The 10123-nt window shown below is 46.9% G+C and overlaps 1 pseudogene; it reads left to right on the top strand.

Moving 5' to 3' along the window:
- Positions 1–8101: 8101 nt before the first annotated feature.
- Positions 8102–9893, top strand: LOC127197652 (60S ribosomal protein L8-like; annotated as a pseudogene).
- The last annotated feature ends 230 nt before the right edge of the window (positions 9894–10123 follow it).

Raw genomic sequence — 10123 nt, 5'->3', positions numbered from 1 at the left:
GTCTGTCACGATTCCTGCCAAATGAGAGGTAAGCGACAAGCTTAAAAGTTTTTCCTTCCTAATAAACTGACATCTAAAAAAAAAAATTAATTAAGAACAATGTTTCTTTTGAAAAAAAAAATATGCTGACCTTGAACTTCTTATCCTCCCACCTCCACCTCCCAAGTTCGGGAGTTACAGGTGTGCACGGTCACAAACGGTTCTCTGCAGTGCTGGGGATCGAACCCAGAGCTTCATGAAAGCCAAGCACTCTACCTCCTTAGCACATCCCATCCTCCTCCCGAGAGATTTATGAATTTTGACATTCTCCTCTGTAGTTGTAGTGGGTGGAGAGATAGTAGTAAAAGTCTTGTTCGTTAAATAGGATTTTGGACTCAGAACCGTCTATGTGTACCCTTATGCTTCAGTTCTTACCTTGGAAGCAAGCCCAGGCAGCTACCTTAGAAATTCACTAGAGTTGGCTTTAATGTCAACTGGCCACAAACTAAAAGCATCTGAGTAAGGAGCATCCTCGGAAGAATTGTCCGGATTGACTTGGGAAGGCCCACTCCAACCGTGGGCGGCACTTTCTGGCAGGAGCCATTTTTTTTTTTTTTTTTTAAACAAAAGCTATTTCTGAAGGGAAAGGACTCTCTGTATTCTCTGCCTTTAGCTACTTGGCCTCCCTCTTGCCGCTGAGCTGATTTCTGGGCTGCCGTTTCTGCTGCTCCTTTAGTTGACAACACAGGAGCTGCTCCAAGCTTCCACGGAGGAGAGGCAGAGACCAACAGCTCTCTAGGAACTTCCAGGGCTCGGACACCCTTGTGGCCCGAGTTGCTCCTATTTGCTGAGGCATTCAGCCTGAAGGACTGAGTAATTTACCAGGTTCGAAGCACCTGGTGTGTGTGTCCGGTGGGTGGGGGGTGGGGGGTAGGGATGATTTAGCTGCTGTTACTATTTTAAACTCACTTAAATTCTGCTCTCTATTCATTTCCTTGGTTCTGTTGCTCTAGAGAACACCAACTAAAACAGAAGTTCAATGTGGGCATTCAGGGAGGCAAGCATGGGCGGAGAGTGGCTCTTTTCCTTGTCTCCCACACTCACCCTCCTTTCCTTGGGCAGCAGACACAGTTGAAACCCGATTACAGTCCCATATGCCATCTGTGGTGTTTTCAGGACTAAGGATGCAACCCAGGGCCTTGCCATATGCTAGGCAAGTATTCCGTCACTGAGAATATAGTCCCACCCATCCCCTTTTAATGTTCTATAACCTAAGCTATAGAGAAAAATGGGGGTGGGGGTGAAGAAGAGAGAGAATATTGTCAAGTTGGCAGGCTCTAGACTCCTCGAGGAGACAAGCTTGTGGCCTTTCCTGTGAGGGACCATGTAGATTAGGTATAGGTTAATTCAATGGAAAGACCCACCATGAATGTGGGCACCAGGACTCCACGGGATGGGCCCTGGACTGCATAAAAAGGAAGAAGCTAGCTGACCATAGCATTCCTCATGCTCTGCTTCCTGACTGTGGATGCCTTTGACCAGCTGCCTCTAGCCCCTGCTGCTTTGACTTCCCTGACAGATAGACCACACCCTCAAAACCGTCAGCCAAATTAAGCTTTCTCCCTGAAGTTGCTTTAGTGGGGGTAATAGGGAAAACTACGAATGTGGGGAGGGGAGGGAGGCAGGGAGGGAGGGGAAAGGGGAGGGATGCAGGGAGAGAAGGAGGGGAAAAGAGATAGGGAGAGAGGAAAGGATTGGGGAAGAGGAAGAGAGAGAAGAAAGGGAAGAAGAAAGGATATTAGAGACTTGAGTTGGAGAAGTCTCCATCCTTATTTGTATCACCAGGACAAAATTGTGGTGCTAGGGCCTTTGCTTAATATTCACAAAGCCCTGAGTTTGGACCCCATCACTGCATCAAACCAAGGCATGACTGTGCACACCATCGTTCCAGGGCTCAGGAGGTAGAGGCAAAAGGACCAAGGACATTCTCTGTTTTATAGTGAGTTTGAGGGCAACTGGGGCTTCATAAGACCCCTATATCAAAAGGGGGGGTAAGACAGTGCAGGGTACAGAGAGTTACCACTGAAGGAATAGTTGCTAAGATCACAAAGTTAAATATTGTTAATAATGTTCTTTGCTCCATAAAAACTCATTCCATGAAACTACTCCTTGAGGTCAATACCATTTAGAAAATTATAGGTCTGTGAAAATGCGAGTCATTTCACTCTTCAGATACAGTCTCTTTTTGTGTAGTCAAGTCAGAATCATAGCACAGGGAGATGCTATAAATCACCTAGCCAGGCTTCTAATTTTATCAGTTAACAGAAGCCCGAAGACATCTGTTGGCCACCGCACAGGCACTAGAAGCTGTGCTTTCTGTGTGACCCCCAAGGTTTACAAGGCATAAGCCAAAAAGATTAGAAACTGTAGGGTCACCAAGATCATCAGCAAAATTACAGGGCTGGTTTGACTTTTTTCTTTTCTTTTCCTTTTCTTCTTCTTCTTCTTCTTCTTCTTCTTCTTCTTCTTCTTCTTCTTCTGTCATTTTTGTGTCTGTCTTCCTTCTTTGTTTCTTCCTTCCTTTCTTTTCTTCTTTCTTTCTCTTTTCCAGAGTAACTTTGAATTCACCTGGTAGCTAAGTGTGACCTTCTAACCCTCCTGCTTCCACAGGCCTGGTTTTATGTAGTGTTGGAAGCTCACACTCAGAGCTTCATGCATGCTACATAAGCACTCTACCAACTAAGCCAGACCCCTATTCTAAAACTATAATTTCTTGCTTTTTTATTTAAAAATTATTTTTAAAAATTCATGCAAACCAGGTGTGGTGGCACACGCCTATAATCCCAGAACTTGGGAAACAGAGGCAGGCAGATCCCTGTGAGTTCAAGGCCAGATTGGTCTACAAAGCAAGTCCAGGACAGCCAAGGCTACACAGAGAAACCTTGTCTGGAAAATCCTTTATGGCACTGAGCCATCTCTGCAGCTCCCATTTTCTTGCTTTTTTTTTTTTTTTTTTTTAATTTAGCATGTTTTTCCCAGCAAAGTAAAAGAATCTTATAAAACCAAAACTATTCCTTGGAAGCACAGGCAGAAAGCAGCCAAGCCACAGCCCGGTCTACATAGTATGACCCTGTCTCAGAGACAAAAGCAAAACCCAACCTTCCCTGGGAACAAGGAGCTGGATTGTCTATGTGTCAACCTAATTGATTTTTTTGTCTGGTCAGCAATATTTTCTCAGTTTTCACCTTTCATTCCGTCCACAGTAATATGATCAGCCCATTGTGCCAACCTCCACCCAAGGGTGACCATGTGACCAGGATGACTAACCGTAGGCTTCTCTGGGACTTTTGCCAAGGTCTTTGGAAAGACATCTCCCTTCCTTTATGTTGAAACTGTGAGGTCTTTGGCAGGCATAATTTATTATATAGAAAGACAGAGACCTAATACAAAATCACCAGGGCTTGTTGTGGGGTGCTTACTTGAAACACAGGGAATCCTGAGGTTGATCCCTAACACTGAGAAGAAGGGGAGGGGGAGTGAGACACGATGGCATGTGCCTGTCATCCCAGCTGCTTCAGAGGCTCAGGTGAGAAGACTATTTAAATATTATTCAAATAGCTGCAACTTGCACCTGAGACCTCACTAATGCAATTAGCAACAGTATAAAAGCTTACTTTAAAAATAAATGCCCAGGCATACTAGCATGTCTCTGCAATTTTGGAGTAAGTGGATCAGGAGTTTAAAGCCAGGGCCTCAGAGCTACATAATGAATTCAAGGCCAGCCTGGGCTACATAAGACTCAAATCATTGGCCAGGCAGTGATGGTGCACACCTTTAATCCCAGCACTTGGGAGGCAGAGACAAGTAGATCTCTGTGAGTTTGAGGATAGCCTGGTCTACACAAGCAAGTGAGTCCAGGACAGGCAAGGATACACAGAGAAACCCTCTTTCTGGGGGAAAAAAAAAGTAGAAGAAGAAGAAAAGAAAAGAAAGAAAGAAATATTAACATGTTAATGTGCTCTTACAGGGAACCTTTTAGTTTTAAGCTTCAAGTGCAGTAAATCAGTGGTCAATTAAAAACTCTATCTGGGGTCAGGTGTGGTGGTTCATACGCGTAATCCCAGCACTCAGGAGACAGAGGCAAGTGGGTCTGAGTTTCAAGCCAGCCTAGACTGCAGAGTGAATTTCAGAACAGCTAAGGATATACAGAGAAACTCTGTTTTGGGGGGAGGGGGAGGAAACCCAAACAAAAAACAAAAGAAGCCATCTGTTTTGACATTAACAAAAATCTCTTAAATTCTACATGCATACAAATGAGCATTCGGTTGCAAAGGCACTTTCTGGGGGATGGGAAGATGGCCTAGTGCATACGGCACCTATTATGTATGCATGCAAGCTTGAAGACCCTAGTTTGGATCCCTAGAACCTTTGTAAAGCCTGGGGTGGTAGCAAATATCTGTAATCCCAGTAGTCCAGCCACAGGCCTGGAGGGGCAGGTTGGAGGCAGCAGGGACAGAAGACCCCTGGAAGCTCCCAGGCCAGCTAGCCTGACATACACTAAGGTGAACAAGAGATGCCTCAAGACAAGGGTGGAGGTGAAGATGCTCACTGGGATTATAGGTGTATGCAACAGCAACTGGCTTTCCGTGGGTCTGGGGACTATCCTCCCTCCACTTCCCATCTCTCTGTAGATGTCCTGGGGTTACAGATGTGCGCTGTCACAACTGATTTTGGGTGGGTCCTGGGCCTCCAAACTCCAGTCCTCACAGTGGCAAGTCAAGGGATGTATCTACTGCATTATCTTGCCAGCCTGGGAGGTTTACTTTTATTTTTTAATTTTTTTTTCTATACCATCACCATTTTCCATGTTAAAAATGCAAAGCCCAAAGGATTTTTTGTAATTTTTCCCAAGACTATATCGCTTATAAGGGACATAGACAAGATCTGACACTCAGTTCAGCTCCAGCAGGCAGGTAAGAAAAGACAGACACAACACAGAGCAGACTTAGTAGGCTCTTTATTCTAGCTAAGGTCTTAGAAAGCCCTGTCCTCTGCAGCACAGCCAGGGCCTCTGGTGCTGCAATCTGAGCACTGAACAGGGATGTGCCGTCAAAAGCTCCCAGCCTGAGAGCAACACTCCTGCCAATTGCCCAGCAGAGAAGCTGTTCTCAGTTCTCATAGCAGCAAGCTTAGAATACCAGCCACACTTCCGAACGAAGAACTGAACCATATGTCAGAGGCAGAGAGAAGAATCAAGTGACAGCCTTCTTCAGGAAGGAGCGTGAGGGTTTGGTTAATGCTCCCCCCCGCCCCAACAGGGATGCTTTTGAAATGAAGTTCCCCTCTTTGTTTCTGAGTCCCACTTGTTAGCAAACCAGATGGACCCGCTAGCCTTTTCTTTCTCAGGCTTTGGGAAAATGGAACACTCTCTGTGACTTAAGCAAATTTCACCCACTGCTACCAGTTCCCTCTTTACAGGCATGCTTCATGTCAAAGGCTCTTTCAGTGTGGGATATGTTGTCTTAGCTTTTTTTTTTTTTTTTTTTTTTTTTTTTTTTTTTGCCCCAGAGAGGTTCTCACTCGGCAGTCCAAGTTGGCCTAGAATATGCAGAGACCTGCTGTCTCTACCTCCCAAGTGCTGGGATTAAAGGTGTGTGCCACCATGTCCAGTCTAGCCGTGAAATCTGATGCCTATATGGCTGGACACGGATGACTGGGAATACCGAGGTCCAGGGTGAGCCTTTCAATAGCTGTTGACCTGCTACTGCATACCAAGCACCGGTCAGAAATGACCTCTAACCAGCCAAAGCACGTGTGGTCATTTGAATTAAAATAGGCTTCACAGGCTAATGTATTGATTGTTTGGCCATTGGGGAGTGGAACTACTTGAGAGGGATTAGGAGGTGTGACCTTGTTGGAGTAGGAGTGGCCTTATGGAAGGAAGTGTGTCACTGGTGATGAGCTTTGGGTTTCAGAAGCCCGAGCCAGGCCCAGCGTCTCTCTCTCTCCCCCTGCTGCCTTCAGATCTGGATGCAGAACTCACAGCTCCCAGGTCTACCTGCATGCCCCCATGCTCCGCCCCATGAAGAGAATGGTCTAAACCTCTGAAACTGTAAGCCAACCTCACTGAAATGCTTTCCTTTTTATAAGAGTTGCCATGGTCATGGTGTCTCTTCCCAGCAATAGAACACAGCACTGTCCCTTGTTTTTCACAAGAAGATGTTTTTTGGAGGGTTAGTGGGTGAGCGGCATTTGTTAAATAAGTCAGGGATGGCTTCCTAGGAGTAGAGTGGGAGCTGGCAAGAGGAAGCAAGCACTCCGCACCAGTAGAGAAGGAAATGAGCCCACCAAAGGGGATTACAAGTTCAAGAAGCCCCAAACCTATAAGAAACTAGCAGGCTCATGAGGAGAACACATGTGCTAGCTTCTCGTGGCTGTGACCAAATACCTAGGACAACAGCTTAAAGAGGAAAGTGTAGGAACCAGGCCCGACTGGGCTGCCTGCCTGTCTTGCTGTTTCATGTCCTGTTTCTAGCAGCTTCCACGTCTGTGTTTATCTTGGTTAGCTAGTCATGTTTACTGCTCTGAGAACGAGCCCCTCCCTTCCTCGAGACTTTTCCTCCTGTGTGCAATTACCTCTTGAGGGATTTCACCTGGGAGGAGGATTCCTGTTTGGCTGCTTATAAGAAGGCTCTTTGGCACTCTGGAGGAGAAGAATAAACTGCTTGCCACGGCTGCTGCTGCAGCTGCTGCTCTCTTAGCACGAAGGACCCGCTGTGTTATTGTGTGTGTGTGTGTGTGTGTGTGTGTGTGTGTGTGTGTGCGTGTGTGTGCATAAGTTAAATCCGCAGTACCTCGCCCTGGACTCGGTACGATGGTGGCACGGGCACCACAGGAAGGGATGCTGTTTGGCTCAAAGTTTCCGAGTATTCTCTTCAAGGTTGGCAGATCCATCACTTTGGGCCTGAGGTAAAGATGAACATCATGGTGGACAGGGCATGATGGAGCAGAGGTGCTCAACTCACAGTAGCCTGGGAGTGGGGAGACAGGAAGAGGTCAGGGACACGTGCCCCTAGGCAGCTACTTCTCACTCTAAGCCCTGCCTCCTAATGGATTAGTCCATTGCCTAAATTAGTGCCTTTATGGCCTTAACTCCCCTCTGTAATGACAAGTTCTGGGGTCTGACTAGGCCTTCAACATATGAGCCTTTCAGGCCATTTGTTTGGTTGTTCTTCCTTAAGGGGAAGGGAGTTTGTTTGGCTCACAATTCCAAGTTACAGCCCGTCATTGCAGGAAAGTCAAGGCGACAGGAATTTGAAGCAGCTAGTCACACCATGTCCATAGGGAAGGACAGAGAGCAATGGGTTGCTGCATCATTGCTTACTCTGGGGTTAAGTGCGTTCTCTCCCTCCCTCTCCCCCCCCTCTCCTTTTTCAAAGCAGGCTTTGTCTGTCTGTATACTCTTGCCTATCCTGGAACTCACAGAGATCCACCTGCCTCTGCCTCCCAGTGCTGGGATTAAAGGCGTACTCCACCAATGACCAGCTTCTTTTCTTTTTTATTAGAATATCTTTTATGGGTTTTTTTTTTGACAATGTTATACATATCAACAATGCATACTGATCTAATCAACTTCCAACTCCCCAATACCCCACTACTCTCCCGACATACCGCCCCACACATACACCTTTGGGTCCCTTCTGGGTTTTTGCTTGTCTGTTTATCTGTGGGTAGTAACCCAATGGGCCCAGTGAGTACTGCCTGCTGGGGTACTGACTGATTTTCTTGGTCTGCCTTGGTACAGGTCTTATGGATGAAACCACAGCTGCAGTGAGTTCATGAGGGTAACAGCTATATCCAGTTCCCAGAAGACAGCCGTTCCCAGCACTCTTCCCCTGCTCCAGCTCTCACTGTGTTTCTGCCCCCACTTCTAGAATGTTCCCTGGGCTTCGGGAAGGAGAAGATTGGCAGTGCTTGAGATCTATTTTATATCAAGCCACAGTAACAAGAGAGCCACTAGAGACGGAAATAGAAGTCAGAGCGCCTGTTGGGTTTGTCACAGTCGGGCATCTTCTGAGGATACTGAACTTCTCCAAGTCGAGTCCACATCTTTCAGAGCCTCATGGCTGACACTGATGGAGTGGCAAAGGTAAGATGAGCCTCAGCTTCAGGCTCCTTATCTTTCTAACCAAGCATTCTTTGTCACCAGCCTTAGAAGTTGTGCTTTGGCTTTACCCTTGGTGTGTAAGGAGTCCAGTTCCACTCTGGCTAAACCTTTCACCAACTTCCTCGTTTTCTGTGCTGATTGTCAGAGATGGACAGGAACTCACAGGGTAGGTCTGGATTGGTAGACTGCCCCAAATCTTATGTCTGACTCTCCCTCCATGGGAAAGTGAATTAATATGTCTGGGCCTCCATTGTTCGTCTTTCCAGTGGTAATACAAACCTATTTCTCATCACTGTTATCACAACTTGCAAAGCTGTGCTGTGTTTGAACTAAAACCAACATCCAGTAACAGAGATTCTTCACTGGGACCCCTTCCCTGGAGAGCTAACTACTATACTCTACACAGTAGATATCTAGCAAAAGTGTCACCCTTGCCTGGGACGGGTAAACAGATGCTGAGAGCCAGACACTCCATCTTCCCCATAGCTGAGGATGCTGGTTGTTCGGCCCCAAGAAAGCAATATGCAGGAACACACAGCAACTCCAAGCTGAGAGCCAGAGGTCCAGAGAGGCTAGACTGCAAGGTCTACACCTGGTTCCCTGTAAGTGCCCCAGAGACAGAGTCCCCTGCTTGCTGTTGCCAAGTTCAGAGATGTGTTGACACTTATAACCCAAAGCTAGTTCTGATAAGTGGTCAAGGTCACAGATAATTCTGAGCCACTTGCTTAGTTAGAAGCCAGAGGTCCAAAAAGATCTCCAAAGGTGACCCAGGATCTGGGGATGTAGCATAAAGGTGAGCGCTACCCAGGGTGCAATGTACACAGACTTGGTTGGCCTCCATCTCTAGCACCACAGAAAAGGTGATGTAATCCAGTATCTTAATAAACATCCCTCAACACACGCATGCACGCACGCACTTAAAAGAGGCTCGCTCTTTCGGCTGTGCTTGCTGGTAGACTCGCTATGGCTGTGTGATCCGAGGGCAGAGGAAAGGCGCGAGTTCTGTGTTCCAAGTGCCTGTGAAACGCCGCCGAAAGAGCACTGCGCACCTGTGTGCTATTAACTTTGCTGAACGGCATAGCTATATTAAAGGCATCCGAATCGGAAAGAACATGATCCTGGCAGTGGTGCTCCCCTCATGAAAGTGGTCTTTGGTTATCCCTACCGATATAAGAAGTGAACGGAGATACGGAGCTGTTCATCACCGCAGAGGGAATCCAACACCGGATAGTTTATGTACTGCGGCAAGAAGGCCCAGCTGAATATCTGCAACGTTTTGCTGGTGGCCACCATGCCTGGGGGTACTATCGTGTGTTGTCTGGAGGAGAAGCCTGGGGACAGGAGTAGGCTGACCCGAGCCTCCAGGAACTATGCCACAGTTACCTCCCTCAACCCAGAAACCAAGAAGACGCGAGTGAAGTTGCCTTCAGGGTCCAAGAAGGTCATTTCCTCGGCCAACAGAGCTGTTAACCGTATTATGGCTGGTAGAGGCAGAACTGACAAACCTACCTTAAAGGCTGACGGTGCCTATCACAAGCACAAGGTAAAGAGGAACTGCTGGCCACGTGTACGGGGTGGGGTCATGAATCCTGTGGAACATCCCTTTGGAGGTGGTAACCGCCAGCACATTGGCAAATCCTCCACTATCTGAAGAGATGATGCCCCTGCTGGGTGTAAGTAAAATGGGTCTCTTTGCTGGACTGGGTGACTACGTGAAACCAAAACTGTACAGGAGAAGGAGAACTAGAGCTCAGGCGCTAATAAAATATGTCCTTTGGGGGGAAAAAGACTCTTCAAATCTTCAGGAACCCAACTAAATAAAACAGGAAGGAAGGAGAAAGGGAGGTTGAAAAGGCCATTGAATCTATAACATAGCACAGGTCTTGGGCTCTGTCTGTCTTCTCTCCAGCCTTCATCCAAAACCTCAAGTCTACTTTCTACATCAGGAGTCATCTTTTTTTTTTTTATCTCAATTTT

This window comes from Acomys russatus, chromosome 13 (assembly GCF_903995435.1).
Source record: "Acomys russatus chromosome 13, mAcoRus1.1, whole genome shotgun sequence".
In the NCBI taxonomy this organism is placed as follows: Eukaryota; Metazoa; Chordata; class Mammalia; order Rodentia; family Muridae; genus Acomys; species Acomys russatus.
This window is presented reverse-complemented; position numbering and strand designations above follow the sequence as displayed.